Source organism: Gymnoscopelus microlampas, assembly GCF_963454915.1.
Source record: "Gymnoscopelus microlampas genome assembly, chromosome: 1".
In the NCBI taxonomy this organism is placed as follows: Eukaryota; Metazoa; Chordata; class Actinopteri; order Myctophiformes; family Myctophidae; genus Gymnoscopelus; species Gymnoscopelus microlampas.
The window spans coordinates 59,896,459-59,913,916 of NC_139962.1; the positions used below are offsets into that span (position 1 = coordinate 59,896,459).

General features: G+C 41.6%; 1 protein-coding gene across 5 annotated transcripts in view; it reads left to right on the plus strand.

Moving 5' to 3' along the window:
* ano1a (anoctamin 1, calcium activated chloride channel a) overlaps positions 1-17,458 on the plus strand; it is a 116,996-nt gene that overhangs the window by 10,738 nt on the left and 88,800 nt on the right. The window lies entirely within an intron of this gene.

Below are 17,458 nucleotides of genomic sequence, written 5' to 3' on the forward strand. Positions count from 1 at the left end.
GGCGTGCGTGCAGCTTCAAAGCTAGTGGAGCTGCGCGCCACTAGGCTCCACCGGCAGCCCACCCCTGTTTCGGTCCACATATAATCAAACTGGTTTAAGCCTGTCCATCGGACCGGGCCGGGCAAACCGCAACTCGGTCCAAGCCAAGCAAGTTGTTTTGGTTAAGGTTAGGGTAAGTTGTTTTGGTTAAGGTTAGGGTAAGTTCTTTTGGTTAAGGTTAGGGTAAGTTGTTTTGGTTAAGGTTAGGGTAAGTTGTTTTGGTTAAGGTTAGGGCAGGTTGTTTTGGTTAAGGTTAGGGTGAGCTTGTGGTCTTGGTTAAGGTTAAGGTTAGGGTTTTCATCATAATATACTACCTGCTTGAGCTCACATGGTCCACATTTAATTTGTACAATGTCGTACTAATTACGGTGGGTTACCTTTAAAGGTACTTAAAACTAAACATTTACAGCGAGAACAAAGTCACATGCTGAGCATAGTGGTCTGAGCCACAAGGGCGCCAACCTGGAGAGATTCCACTGTTCCAGTGTATGCGTCCATTGTCTTTGCTTTATCAGCTGATCAATGAGGTATAGCTGGTACGGTGTGTGTGTGTAAGAGAACTGTCGAACGGCTAGGGGAAATGTTGGTTTGGAGTTCTTCATTTATGTAACAAGGTCTAATTGTTCTGCAGGGAAGATATTCTTTATTAAAAAGGTTTCACATACACACACTTTGCACGCATGCACATCATGCAAACACACAGTGCTTTGTATGTAATTATGGCCAATGAGCTGACACCACATTCAGCGAGCTGTTCTCTCGTGCGTTCCCTGCGCTCTCCTGAGACAGCCTTTGAAGTCAGCAATAGAAATATATAGATTTTCTAAAGAAAAGTCTCCATTGATGACTCGCTCTTCCAATGTTCCACGGGCTAATTTGTCCCAACATTCTGTGCGCTGTGTCTCGCTGCAGCCTTTCTATTGTCTTCCATCGACTGATGCTAGGTCAGGCCTGCACAGGGTCAGGAATCAAATGATGACCATGTTGTGCTAATGACTACCGTGGGTCCGATTCCATACAAGCAGGGTTACATTAGCTGGCGGAGATGGGAGGGGGAAAAGGGGGGGGGTCCATGCCTCCACTTTTGATATCCCCCCAGGTCATGCATTTGCATGTCCGGTCTTGATATGTTTTATTCCTGCATCTGGTCAGACGGAATAAAATCCACACATTTCACATTCTGATTTGATTTATGTTTTACTGCATGTTTGATATCAAATCACAATGTAACAATAAAAAAAGCACATGAGACAAACTAGAATTGTCAAAATGTGCCAAAAATGTAAACCTTTTCAAATAAGCTCAACGTGTCGTGATGCGACACGTTGTGAGCTTGTAGATTGACATTTTCTTTATTTGTCGTATGCAAAGTACACAGGGCTTACGTTGTTAAGAAAATGCCCCACCCCCTGTTAATTACAAATCCCAACCTGCACACAAGCACGGCACTGGAGGAAGTGAGGGATTCCAAGCCCTCTCGCCATGACAGCTCTATTGGCCAGAACTCTCCACTGCATCAATGAGATATTGGTCCAATATTAGATATGAGATTGCTTATTAGAGGCAGAGGCACAGCTCATCCATCCAGCCAACAAAAAACCAATCGGCTAATGGCACACAATGGTTTTGTAATTACGTGCCACGAGGCAAGGTACACAACACTGCAGTTTGCATTCATTACCCAATACACAGTAGAATCCTTAATATTAATTTAACACAGAGTCATTTGTTTACACTTTCAGATTTAAATGAACACAAATGAACACACTGTTGTGCTGTGTGGTTGTTTCCTCATCGCAGGGGCGCCATTCACTGTGCGTACGACGCGACACCCTCACTCTCACATAATTAAATAACCTAGCCCTAACCCTAACCCTAACCCTAAAACCGAAATAAAGTAACCAAAACACAAAAAAAAAAAAAATCCACCCAAAAAAGCGTTTTTTTTTTTTAAATAAAAAATTGGTTTACATTTGGCAGTTACAAATGTTCGCTTGAAAAAAATGATATGCAAAGATTTGCAAAAAATAGCAGATCTATCTTTTCAAAATTAGCAGATCTACAAGCTCATAGCGCGGCACTCGGTGCCGCGCTATGAGCTTGTATATCTGCTATTTTCATAGCCAAAGTATAAAATAAGGGGTATAGTCCACCGAAAGTCCATCCCCCCCACCTTCTGAGAGCCTGTGACGTCCCTGCCTCATTGTATTCATGACATGAGATAATTGTTCAGTTGCTAAGTAAAGACAGGTGTTGATTTGTTTTAGTTGTTCAGTGTATAAATACATATGTACACAGGCACGGAACCACAGTGATTTACATTGATTGAGATCGAACCTTTGTTATTATCATTTGTCGTATGTGACAGTTAACAGGAGTATATATCGTTATTCACATCTAGGCTGTCACAATGCCCACTTGTTGGTTGTCTGTATGAATGAGCTCAGATGATATCTGGTCTAGTTGTTCTAAACCAATACACTAGTTATTTTTACAGAGGCGTCTATGACCAGAACGGCATGTGGTTTGATTGTAAATTAAGCCAAATGTGTAGTTTAGCTCCTAAAAGAACATTAATATTTCTTAATACCAAATCTCTAAACATTCATTTGCCATATGGATGGGAATTGATAAGGTTTTCTTGATGCTAACTAGCAATTCTGCATATCGGTCCAATTCTTTATCAGCTCCCAAATATAAATCACCATGCGCTCCTGTGTAGACAAATAACGTCATTGTTTTGCAACGAGTTAACTATCAGAAAAACATGGCAACATTGATAAAAGGAATTGATAAGCTCCCAGGCAAACAATGTTGATTCTGTGAGTTAATAACGATTACTGTTCTGTAACGATTGCGGTTCTCGACTCCCATCACTAGTTGGGGACGTGTTCATTTATTTTACCATATGTGGCAAAACACACCAGCAGAGCAGCTCTGGCAGAGAGAGTGCTGTAGTACAGCCGGCAGGAGAGAAGAACCACAACCATGCCTGCTACCATGTAATGCTGTTGCTGCAGCTTCATATGGCATAGATTGTGTTTACGTTTTTGATGTGTGTGTGTGTGTGTGTGTGTGTGTGTGTGTGTGTGTGTGTGTGTGTGTGTGTGTGTGTGTGTGTGTGTGTGTGTGTGTGTGTGTGTGTGTGTGTGTGTGCGTCACAGCGCGTGTATGTGTGAGGTGGTGGGGGGTGTGCAGGATTCAATCTGTTAACAAACACAGGCAGGGGACATTTTCTTAACCACTTAAGCCCTATACACATCATTGTACGATAATAAATAGCGAAAATAGCCAATCCACAAGCTCTGCCAAGTTGTGATATAATCAAACATAAATATCAAACAGAATATCAGTTTACATTTCCCAAAAGGATAATGCATAGTGTATTTAATTCAGTCGGACCAGAGGCAGGGATAAAACACATATATCCCCACCGGACATGAACAATTAATGACCTGAGGGGGGATATCAGAAGCAGAGGCATGGATTTACCCAACATCCCCCAGAGCAAATCCAACCCTGCATGTATAGTGTATGTGCTTGTTCATGTGGTTGTGTGTGTAGAGGGGGAGGGTGGTGTTCCTAGGGGGGATTGGTGAGAACTGTGTTCCTATATTGGTGGGATGATGATGATGATGATGATGATGATGTCACAGCCGTACATCCTCATTTGCCCTCAGAGGGGTGAACCCGCGCGGACCTCCTGGCTCTGCTACCGCTGCTACTTCCTGCTCTGACACTACTGACCATGGAGATCCCACAGGGACCACACACACACATGCACACACGGTACATACATTTACACACACACACACACACACACACACACGCACGCACGCACGCACGCACACACACACACACACACACACACACACACACACACACACACACACACACACACACACACACACACACACACACACACACACACATATAGTCAGTGGTGGAAAAAGTACTCACATTTTTTACTTAAGTAAAAGTATCAATACTGCAATGTAGAAGTATACTCTGTTACAAGTAAAAGTCGGAATTCAAAATGTACTTGAGTAAAAGTACAAAAGTATTGGCATCAAAATGTACTTAATGTACCAAAAGTAAAAGTACTAAATATTTGAAAATAGCAGAACTACAAGCTCACAACGCGTCGCGATGCGACGCGTTGTGAGCTTGTAGATCTGCTATTTTCAAATAGCCTAGGTATAAAATAGGGCTAAAGTGGTTAATGAATGTTTCATTGTATCATAATTTATATCTGAAAAGTAACTAGTAACTAAAGTTTTAAAATAATTGTAGTGGAGTAAAAGTACAATATTTGCCTCTGAGGTGTAGTGGAGTAGAAGTAAAAGTATAGACAATTGGAAATACTCCAGTAAAGTAAAAGTACCTCAAAATTGTACTTAAGTACAGTACTTGTAGTAAGTAGTTACTTTACACCACTGCATATAGCACACTCACACACATGCACTCACACAGTAGTGTTTGTTGGCTTTCAGAAGGCTGTGCTGCAGGACTCTTGAGACGAGTTGCTTTTTTTTCGGCCAGCCACTCGACTGCTGAGCAAATATTTGCTCTGGGCTGCTGAGTGTTGCTTTGTTTGATACGTCCAGAGGCAAGCAGAGGACATTTATCCCTCGTTTATAATTGAACGTGGACTTTCAAATGGTGAAAGATAACACTGTTGTTTCTTTTTCTTCAACAATTGGCTACGGAGATGATCCCATCATTGTCAAAGCAACTCCCCCCCAACTCCCACTTTCAACCAAACCGAACAATTACCACACTTTTAGGCCCGAAAAACCCAAGAAGGTGCTTACTGTCCTCAAAGTCACGCATCCAACAAGCTTTAAACTGAGCAGATTGGACCTTCCGTTCTAGAGAAAATGGCCAAAACATCTTGGAAACGGCCACATTCGCCGATTTTCAATTGAGTTTTTGGCCATTGTCCGTTTTTCTTTAATAACACGGGTTAGGAAGGTCGGACGTCGACAAACGAGATACCTGAGTAAAGTTCACTTGAGCTGCATCCAACACATCCACTGAAAACCCTGTGCTATATATTCTTACTTAGTAGTCCCCCAGGGCTCTATTCTAGGGCTGCTCCTTTTTTCCACTCTACACAAAATATCCAATCAGGAGAAAGAACCCATTTATCAGCCCCAGTTTTATAGTGTTCCAATTCCAGTCTGCTCTTTTTTTGTTTTGTTTATTTCATCACTTCCAATTTCACTTGTTTATGCTGTCTGGGTTCTCTCTCCTTATGGGATCAAATTGGTACCCCAACTTTAAAATGTAGGCTATTTTCTGTTTACTAAAGAGCTGGAGAGACGAGGAGACCCATTTTACTGAACACTCTATAACAACGATGACTGTCAGAATATAGAGTTAATATCGCATTTTAACAAAAGAAAATCTCTTACAGCGCCTTTAAAAAACATGCTTTCTGTGTTATCATAGTAGAATGACATTTGTGCTACTCTGCTCATGTGTTGTCGTGAAACCATCGCTTCACTCCTCATTCTTTACAATAAGGCAATAATGCAAATGTGAAGAATAAAAAAAGACATCAGTGTTATCGCCCTTCTGCAAATGACTGTCTCTATCAAAGGGGCATTTGATATAAAAAGAAAAAAAGGAAAAACAGAGCTTATTCTAGAAAGAGCTGTATGGATGGTGATAAGAGCCAGCCTTTGATTAGGGTTAGGACATGCATACAAATTAAAGTTCCCTCACGGACATGGTGATAAGAATACGTGTGTGTGTGTGTGTGTGTGTGTGTGTGTGAGTGTGTGTGTGTGTGTGTGTGTGTGTGTGTGTGTGTGTGTGTGTGTGTGTGTGTGTGTGTGTGTGTGTGTGTGTGTGTGTGTGTGCGCGTGCGTGCGTGTGCGTGTCTATGTGTAAGTCTGTGAATCATTTATTGACAGTAGGTTGTCAAATCTTGAACATCAGTCTCATCCATATTATATAAAGAATGTTATCAGCTGAAACATATTCTACTGTCCTCACCCCTTAAACAAGCAGAAACACACGTGTGTGTGTGTGTGTGTGTGTGTGCGTGTGCGTGTGCGTGTGCGTGTGCGTGTGCGTGTGCGTGTGCGTGTGCGTGTCTATGTGTACATTTGGGAATCATTTATTGACAGTAGGTTGTCAAATCTTGAACATCAGTCTCATCCTTATTGTATAAAGACACATATTCTACTGTCCTCACCCCTAAAACAAGCAGAAACACGCACGCACGCACGCACGCACGCACGCACACACACACACACACACACACACACACACACACACACACACACACACACACACACACACACACGTAGAGTTACATGACCACAGCAAGTTTGTTTGCAAGCTATGGCTAGTATTTACAGTAAACATGGTCTCATGTTATAGCTCATTGCTTTTTTCACCCACAACAATGCAGTATATCGAGGGTTTCCTCATTATAGAATAACGTAACAGCATTATATTTTCATTAAACTATAATATCAATGATTAATAGTGCATTCAAAAGCACTTTACAATGTGCATTACATTCACACACAGATGTCGGAGGAAACCATGCAAGGCACCAACTCTGCTCTTCAGGAGCTCTATGCACAGCAGCCATATTATCACTTCCGTCACAGGTGTTACCAATGATACTAATGAAGGCTCTTTTCCATTTAGTGCTAAGGTTCTCAAATTTTTCAATTTCCACGACCCCCATAACTCTGAGAGTGTACAAATGGAACCAAATGGACCCCTTAAGGAACCACGAGGGTCCCTGGAGCCACATTTTAGACCCACTGGTGTAGCAGAGTGTTTCCAGTGAGCCAACATGCACAATAACAGCACCCTGACTCTGTTTGACCAGAATGGAACAGAGCCTTCATTAGTATCATTGGTAACACCTGTGAATGTCTTCACAATATGGCTGCTGTGAATAGAGCTTCTTAGGGGTCAGTGTCTTGCTCAAGGATGTGACTAACCCAGGGGGAAGGGATCGAACCGTGAACCTTCCGGTTAGCTCCTGAGCCACTGCTGCTCCATTGTAATGGGGTGGCGGTGTAAATAATTTAATTCCAACCATTTGTTGCTATAACAATAACACTACTTTTTAGGAGAGACATGCATTTCTCCCACCATAAAAGTAAAGGAAGATCTTAAGTATGAATACTACTCGGTTTTATTATTTATGATTGACTGCGGGACTGGATATATGGTCCTTGTAAGTGACGATAGTGAGAAACAGCATGATGATGTATCTTTTTACGGAAGACTATTGAAGTGAGAGAAGTTATTATCTGCCGGTGTTCGTCTCAGCAGTGCTGTTCAGGTGTCAGTGCTGAAGTGTTGTGATGAAGGGTGATTTTTCAGTTTCGTTTGTTTTGTTTTGTGGTGAAAATGAAAAATGAATGACTACAAAAGGATGACTACACTAACCTCCTTGAAAAGTGATAACTAGGCGCTCGAGTGGCGCAGTGGTAAAGTAGCTACCCACCATCATGGAGTCTGGAGGTTCAAATCCTCCGTGGTGCTTTGTCGACCGTCTATACGAACACAATTAACCCGTTTTGCGGGGGAGGGTGATTTTAGTCACTGCACTTACTCCTACGGGCTGGGGGCTGCACTTGTCAGCGGGGAATGTTGGGCGGGAGGAGTAGGACGAAGGCTCTACGTTCTCCCGGTGGGGGCTCCTTACTGGCAGGTGAATCAGTAGGATACAACATGCGTCTGGGGAGGAATTAATTGGCGTAACGACTACATTTGGGAAAAAAGGAGTAAAAAGTAAAAAATAATTTTATACCAGATTTATACTTATACTTAATTGTACACTGTACGATGGTGTCGTGCGGATGAGAGGCATTCTGAGCTTGTAGATCTGCTATGTTTGGTGCGTGACACCATCCTGCGATGGAGCAGAAATTAATTGTTGCAGGGAAAAATGACAGTTTTTCTATCTGTCGGAACTTTACGTAAGGCTGCGTCCCAAACACTAGAACTAATCACTAATGTCTAATAAGTGTCATTTTCCCAACTATCTCCAATACTGTATAACATCCGTGCTAATGAGACTTGTTGATAGTCGTTATTCATGAGCACTTGAGAAGGAATTTCTAAGTTTTGAGGATTGTTCATGAATGTTTCAGAGATGCATGACCTGCATTTTTAATACCCTGCCTGCAAAAATGCACAGCAGGGTATTTTAATCACTTCTGTTTGTTTGTTTGTTTGTTTGTTTGTTTGTTTGTTTGTTACCTCTGCCATGGAGGAGGGTTCGGTTTTCCTCCCATTCCGTTTCTTTGTCTGTACGTTAACAAAATATCTCATGAAACTTTTCATGAAACGTGGGAATGATCAAGGAAAACCACACGCACACACCAAACTGCTTTACTCTCTTCTGTGGTGCAGGGAATCCAAAAACCCCCAAAAAGTACATCCACATAGAAAGATAAATCTCTCACACACTGATCACCTGTGCATTGATTTGATAAAAGCAGACGTTTCGGCTACACAGGACCTTCCTCAAGACTTATCTTGAGGAAGGTCCTGTGTGATCGAAATGTCTATTTCAATCAATTCAATGCAGCAGGTGATCCAGTGTGTGCGGGATTTAATTTTCCATTTGAATGATCAAGGGGTTTACCCATTAACCTTTGGGTTAAGAGCTGCCAAGTGTCAACCATGCAGGACCTCCACACCCAGAGAAGTGGAGTGAAGACCCAGAAGAACTGTCTGGCAAACGGTTACGGGGGACATTGATTTCTCGACCCGGCAGGCTGAGGGACACTTTCTGTCCCCGAGCCATATACAGTAAGACTATTGGACTCAAAACAGTGCACACACAACTCATTCTCAGTCCAGCCACTACAAACTCTCCCATTCCACTCTGCCTCCATTGGCACCTGTTGTTTAGAGTAGACAGATGCACTGAGATTCACTGTTTTTCTCAGGGGTGATGCAACTTTGATGATTGAGGGGGCCACTATATTTCCACACTCACTCCAGGGGGCCACATTGCATATTGGTTTGTTGCAGAAACCTCTTATCTCCATATTTTAAAGGTAGGGTAAGTGATTTTCTTTGGTTAAAATAAGTGTTAAATAGCTCTATATTCTGATAGTACTCATTGCTATAGAGTGTTTGCTCAGTAAAAGGAGTCTCCATGTCTCTCCAGCTCTTTATAACACAGAAAATGCATTTTCGTTTCAGTTTCAGTTTCATTTCCAATTTTATCCAATTAGGATAGAGAACTCAATCAGGATATAGATTAAACAAGTGAAATTGGAAGTGATGACACTAAGAAATGAGCAGGCAAAATTGGAACTGGAACACTATAAAAATGAAGCTTAAAATGGGTACTTTCTCCTGATTGGTTGAGATTTTGACACCTACCGGAAAATGTATTTTCTGTTTATTAAAGAGCTGGAGAGACGGGGAGACTCCCGTTACTGAACAAACACTCTATAGCAATGATTACTATAAGAATATAGTATTTTAACCTTTTAACAAAATACTTTTTGTTTCAACTTATTTTGTAAATTAATTCCGTTCTTCGTCATTCTAGTATGTCACACAAGAGTAGCAAAAATAGCTGATCTACAAGCTCGTCGCACCGCAACACGTTTTGAGCTTGTAGATCAGCTATTTTTGCTATTTCGGAATTGGAATCCCGAATTCTTTTTTGCTATTTTTGAATTGGAATCCTGAAAAGCAAAATGTTTATTTCATTTCAAATGCATTTAGTTATACTCATGAACTTGTTAACTTTATGAATTCGGCATGTGGCCCCCGGGGAATGTGGCATGTGGGGCTGTGGGCCGCATTAACTGAAGGTGGGGGCTGCTATGTGGTCCCCGGGCCGCCTGTTGCCCATGTATGGTTTACCTGGTATCCTAGTTTCTTTGAGGCACTGTACGTCGTTCTTGCTGCGCTCTACTTATGTGTTTATTTACTGGATGTTTATTGACTAGAGCTCAGGCTTACTGCGCTCACTCTGGTGTCACACATGTAAGTCACTCTGATAAGAGCATCTGGTAAATGCTTCAATTGTAAGACCGCATTGATGTCGACTTAACACACATAACACACTATCCCTAAACACAACTACACACTTAACACACAACACTGTCCCTAAACACACACACACACACACACACACACACACACACACACACACACACACACACACACACACACACACACACACACACACACACACACACACACACACACACACACAATGCATCAACACAAAATCAGCATCAAATAGCAATAAAATAATAGAACACAATAAAACTTTTCTTTTTATTGATTGTTAGCATATTGATTGACATCAAAAAAATATACATAAAATAGCCATGACCACGTGTTGTGTTTTATTCAGACTGTGGCAAAGGCCTTTTGCACAAATATACATACAGTACAGTGCAATACGTTCTACAGGATATTATTTTTGGCATAGATATAGTTTCATGCATGGACAGAGCCTGTAGCTGGTCTGGACATGTTTCTCTTCCTCAAACCTGTTCCTCTGACGAGGAAATGCAATATGCAAATCAGTGAGAATAATATTGGTAGAGTCTGGATTGAGCTGACATTGTTGTTCTTCGGCTCAATATGTATGAACATCGTCCTATCTCCCCGTCGCTTCGACTTATCATCCATCCAGGAACGTCTGTAAGTGATATTTTTCTAGTTGAAAAACTAACGTTTTTTTTATTAAAAAGTTAAAAATCTATATTCTGATAGTAATCATTGGTATAGAGTGTTTGTTCAGTAACAGGGGTCTCCCCGTCTCTCCAGCTCTTTAACTAAACAGAACATACATGGTGACCAATTTCATCCAATCAGGAGAGAGAACCCATGTATCAATTGTTGATCAATTGTTCCAGTTCAAATTTCGTCAGATTTTTATTTTTATTTAATTTCTTCTCTTCCAGTTTCACTTGTTTATCCTGTATGGATAAGATTTTAACCTATAAACTGTGTATTAAAGAGCTGCAGAGACAGAGAGACCCCTGAACAAACAATCTGTAGCAATGATAGCTATCAGAATATACAGCTACAGTATGCAACTATTATAGTAAGAAAATATTTCACTTACACCCCCTTTAATTGTACAAAAATGGATTAAAGTCCTCAGTCGCCATGACTTGATTTCAGTCATTTGGATACCATAGGCATAGGGTCCAACATGTCTTTCTCCTTGGCTTGTAACTTAAACATTGGTGAATGTTTTATCGGCCTGATAAAACTCTCAGTCGTGAGATTTGTTTTTCCCCTTTAACCCATTAAGACCTGAGACCGATTGTTTTTCCCTTTAACCTGTTAAGACCTGAGACCGATTGTTTTTCCCCTTTAACCTGTTAAGACCTGAGACCGATTGTTTTGCCCCTTTAACCCATTAAGACCTGAGGCCGATTGTTTTTCCCCTTTAATCCCTGTAAACCCTTCAATCAAATGATTGCCATGACCTGATTAATCCCAGTCATCATCGGGGTATTATAGAGCATGTTTACAGCGGTGCAACTGGGCCTTGTTCAATGGAAAGGGGCAGAGCCAGACTTGTAATACCATACACTACAGCATTGGTTCTCAAAGTGGGGTCCGGGGACCCCCAGGGGTCCTTGGGGGGATACCAGGGGGTCCCCAGCAAAATGTGTTGATAAAGCGTCAATCATTTTATCCATATTTTTTTTTACCTTGGCTATTCAAAAATAGCAGATCTACAAGCTCACAACGCTACGAGCTTATAGATCTGCTATTTTTGAAAAATCTTGAAAATGTGTGAAAATATTTAAATGTTTTTATTTTAAAGGCGCAATTATTTCACTTTGCTTCTCGGGGTCCCTGGCACAACATATTTTCAGGTGGGGGTCCGCGGCCAAATACATGTCAATTTGGGGGTCCTTGACACGAAAAAGTTTGAGAACCACTGCCATACAGTGCCTTTCACTAAACATACTGTATTATTCAATATCTACCTCTATGTATGTTCAATATTTTATGTGTGGACATACAGTATGATTGCAGCCCTGAGGGACATGTCTGTGAGTGCATGATAGAATGGACATACAGTATCTGTGCACAGTGCTGCTACGCATTGTATGCACCGGCCTGGAAATCTGAATCTCCCTGGAGGTCATGATTAGTGTCATATGGTGATATGCAGAAGTCTTGCAGAGCACACAGGAGTGCATTTGTTTTACCCGGCGACTCACAATAAAATCCTCATATTCATTTGTAGCTCTGAGGGTATACAAATGTAACCAAATGGACACTTATTATGGATCCATTTGGTTACATTTGTACACTAACACTAAGGAATTTAGTGAGTAGGCATAAACGTAGCACACACTTTGACAAGCACATTAAACATTCAGCGACTGGATATCTGTGAAAATGTAGAAGCTGAGAGTTTTCTTATTTCATTGCTTCCTTCATTCATTTTCATAGATTTGTTCTTCAATGTATTTATTATTCATTCAGCAAAGGTGTTTCCACTATTCATTCAGTCTAATATACTGTGTATTATAGGCAAGGCAAGGCAAATGTATTTATACAGCACCTTTCATACTTTGGGGCAACGTGCAAACGGCAAAGTGCTTTTACAGTATATATATTTTTTGTTTATTGTCATTTTGTCATGTCACTTTCATGGTTTCAGCTGACAATATAAAGTCAACCAGGCCAGTATGGGGGAAGTGAAGGTAAAATGGACCGTACAGTTGGCAAATCTACCAGAGGACACATACTGTATCCGCTGGGGAGAGTGGAAGAGAAATATATTAAGTAATGTACAGAAGTATTCTGAAAAATTATTAAGTATTGTTGTAATTATTATTATTAGTGTGATGCCCGTTGGGAACGCGTGTCCCTTTGCTTATGCAATACCCGTTGTACCTGTTAGAGCAGCTATTCCCAGCCTGTGGGGAAAAAAACTATTTGAATGATTTAACATTAAGATATACTAGACCATACCCGCCGTCGGGGGATATGAGCACCCACGCTTGTTTCACGCACATGATTTGGCAACCCGGGAGCCAGCGAACACAAAAACGCTAATAAACAGCTGACATTTGGGGGAAGCGAAAAACGGGCTTCGCCGTTCCGTGCACATGGTAATGGTCAATGGCTGTGTGCAAAAGCAGAGCAATTGCTCCAGCCACTGAGGAGAACCGGGCAGAAGAGATTTTGGGCTCGCCGCTCACCGCACATAGCTTTGTAGAATTATAGGAGGATTATATAAATCATTCATAATGTAAAAGTCATGGTATTTTTTCTTTAAAACAAAAAGGATTTTCAGTGTGATACACATAAATAGGAACTTAAAGTACACTACATTAGTTTCATTGATCCAAAACGATTAATTATTCAAATGAACATGCTCTGAAAATGCACGCCGCCCCACCCGTCAGACCACTTAACAAGACAGCAGCAATAGGTTGGGAAACACTGCGATAGGGTGCTTGTGCAGAAACCATTATCATAGTGAGGCCGCATCTGTGTCTGCGTCACTTTAGATTTCTTTGGCTATTCAAAAATAGCAGATATACAAGCTCAGAGTGCCGCGCTATGAGCTTGTAGATCTGCTATCTTTTAAGAAAAAAAAAATAGTGAAAATATGTGCAAATCTTTGTAAATATATATAAACAAATATTTTGAGATGGGGGGGGGGGAAGTCCGTGGACAAATACATATCATTTTGGGTGGTCTTTGACATGAAAAAAGTTTGAGAACCACTGATATTACAGAAACATAAGTTTTTTTTTAGTTTAAAAAAAAAACTGTTTTAGAAGACATTTGTAGAATCCCCAGAAGCAAAAATTTGAGTTACATACGTTCGCTTTAAAAGATATTCAAAGTTTTGCACATATTTTTCAAAGAAAATAGCAGATCTACAGGTGCCGCGCTATGAGCTTGTATATCTACTATTTTTGAATAGCCCAAAGTACAAAATATTGGTTATAGCAAAAATAATCTAAAATGACACAGTATGCGTTCCTGGATGACTTCCCCGGGCATACAAGTTTGAAGATACGCGAAGGACACACATATTCCAAGGATTTATAGACCAACATTATAAGCATTATCAAGTATTATATATTTATTTGCTTAAGCACTAAGCTACCACATACTTTTCTTTTTTTTTTTAAATAGATTTTTTGGGGCTTTTCTGACTTTATTTTGGATAGCACAATGAAGATAGGACAGAAAACAGGGAGAGAGAGAGAGAGAGAGAGGGAGTGACATGTAGCAAGGGCCGTCAGGGTCGAGAGTCGAACCCACGACTCACTGACAGGCTGCATTAGAGACTGCATGCAGTATGCTCCTTAACCACTAGGCCATTGGCACCCACCCTATTCACCTGTTTCCTAAGCTGTTTGTTTTCCACTTCCTGTCGATTTCATTGGATATCATCGGTCATCTGACCAGTTTCATTGGATTTCATTGGATCAAATCGACAGGAAGTGGAAAATACACAGCCTAGGAAACAGGTGAATACTTTGTTGATCTGGTTCCCCCAGGGCTCTCTATTAGGCCCACTCCTTTTTTCACTCTGTGCTAAATATCTTTCCCCAAAATATCCGATCTGCAAGCTCACGTGAGTCGCAATGCCCAATGTCCCCCCAGATTAGGGACGCTAGGGTTCATGTGGTTAATGATCCAGGGTCTCATACTCTGGGTACTGTAGGTGGCGGTATGCACCTGAAAGCAATGGTTGCAACCCACCATAAAACTAAAAGAAGAAGAAGAGAGTCCAACACCAGTGTGGCAATGTTCAGCAGGAGGTGAGCAGGACGCCAGATGGAAGGTTACCTGGCACCTCTTCTTGGTCCGGAATATGACATGAACCAGTCTGGTCACCTGGAGACATGTTGGTCTGTTGAAGGATCATCCAGTGGGGTGAGAGTTCCTGAGCCAGAAAGGCCCCAAAAATGCATCCATTGAAGGAGGCCTTGGAAACTGCAATGGACCCTGGGAACTGTTTTAACATATTACTGATCAGAATGGAGTTGCTGATTTATGTTTGCTAAGAGTGTGTGTGTGTGTGTGTGTGTGTGTGTGTGTGTGTGTGTGTGTGTGTGTGTGTGTGTGTGTGTGTGTGTGTGTGTGTGTGTGTGTGTGTGTGTGTGTGTGTGTGTGTGTGGGGGGGGGGGGGGGTATTTTTCCAAGTAATTTCTGTTTGAAAGCCAACACTTTTCACTTCTTTTTATTGGTTCATTGGTTACAGGTTTAAACGTGAATCGTTTGTGGTTCTTTTGTTGATGTTTGCCATGCAGGACACATGTTGGGAGGGTGGGGGTGACACCCAGCAGCATTTCTGGTGGTGTCATTGTTGACATCATTGGGCCAAACCAAGTGGAGGGGTGTCTGTCCTCTGGAGATATATTTATTTTCTGTGTTCAATGCATTCTGAAGTAATGTTTGAGGATTACTTATCATTTAGACAGCCATTTAGATTTACCATGGCACCAAGGTTACCATGTCACCCTTCTGTTATATAGTAGGCTGAAGCAGTCTAGGGGTGAATTGTACACCCCATATAAGTGGTTCTCAAAGTGGGGTCCGGAGACCCCCAGGGGTCCTTGAGGGGGTTCCAGGGGGTCCTCAGCAAAATAAGGAACAGTTTAAACATTGAAGCCCTTTTTATTTTTTCAGCTATTTTTGAAAAATGTTGACCAATCTTGCACATTTTCTCTTATGGGGTACCTGGCACAAAAAAAAAATCAAATACATGTACATTTGGGGGTCCTTGAGTTGGGGTTTGATCTTAAGGGGAATAGGTGAGACCATGCTGTAAATATGGGCCGTTAATAGGTCTTCATTTGTGTTGTTTGTGTGTCACTGTGTAGTTTTGTGTTTGTACTTTTAAGTTAACGCGTTGAGGGCAGCACTTAAAATGAATATTCCTTGTTTCTTGTGCATCCTCAAGCCCGATATAATTTGTGGCACAATGGCGTCTAGCCCCTTTCGGGACCCTGTTTACCTTTTTTGTATTTGGGAAGGCGGTATCCAGGGTCCCTTGTCGCTCAAAGCACTCTCTCTCGTAGTCGCGGGTACCACTGACTCGTCTCGGGCTAATAGCTCGTCGCTTAGAAGTTGCAGAGATTTCCCAAAGGTACCAAAAAGAGCAATACTAACGCGCGGTTAATCTGCATTAATGCGCTCGGATCGGCGCTGCCGTTTAACATTTTTAATAATTTAGTAAAGCTTAATTTCCTCTCTCACACTCTGCTCCACTTCCCATGTCCCGCCTCCCCGCGGTGACTGACAAGCTGCGCGTCCTACGCATACCTCTATGGTCCTACGGTACTGCCTCTGATTGGCGAGCTCCTACATGCTTGCATGACAATCACAACGTGGGGAGGCGGGACATGGGAAGTGGAGCAGAGTGTGAGAGAGGAAATCAAGCTTTACTAAATTATTAAAAATGTTAAACGGCAGCGCCGATCCGAGCGCATTAATGCAGATTAACCGCGCGTTAGTATTGCTCTTTTTGGTACCTTTGGGAAATCTCTGCAACTTCTAAGCGACGAGCTATTAGCCCGAGACGAGACAGTGGTACCCACGACTACGAGAGAGAGTGCTTTGAGCGACAAGGGACCCTGGATACCGCCTTCCCAAATACAAAAAAGGTAAACAGGGTCCCGAAAGGGGTTAGCGTCGTGCCTACAAGCTCCCATCTGTGACACGTCGTGAGTGTAAATGAATCACTTCCTACTGCCTTCCTAGACTACTCTAGTGAAGCATTTCCTTCTGCTATCTGTTGAGGGAAGCTTATTGAAAATGTCCACCTTTAACCCATTTAGACTGGGAAAGCATCTTGTGTCATTTTAAGATTTCTTTGGCTATTCAAAAATAGCAGATATACAAGCTCATAGCGCGGCACTCTTGTAGGTCTGCTTTTTTTTTTTTTTAGGAAAATTTGTGCAAATCTTATATTTTAAAGCGAACATTTTTTATTCCGATCTGTGCTTCTGGGGGTCCCCGGAGCAACTTATTTTGAGATGGGGGTCCGCGGCCAAATGCATATCATTTTGGGGGTCCTTGACATGGAAAAGTTGGAGCGCCACTGATATAGCAACATACTGTTAGGATTTCGATCTTTTTTTTTAGATACAGTATGTATTTGGACCGGACCGCGTACCTCCATCTCAAAATGTTTTGTTCCAGGGACCCCCCAGAAGCAAAGATTTAAGTAACAAATGTTCGCTTTAAAAATATATATATTCATTTTCAACATTTTCAAGATTTTTCAAAAATAGCTGATTTAAAAAAAAAATAGCAGATCTACAAGCTCATAGCGCTGTGAGCTTGTAGATCTGCTATTTTTGAATAGCTCAAAGAAATCTTAAAATGACACAGACGCGTTCCCGGATTGAATGGGCTAACACAGCCATCAGAAAATGGCCACTTCCATTAACACAGC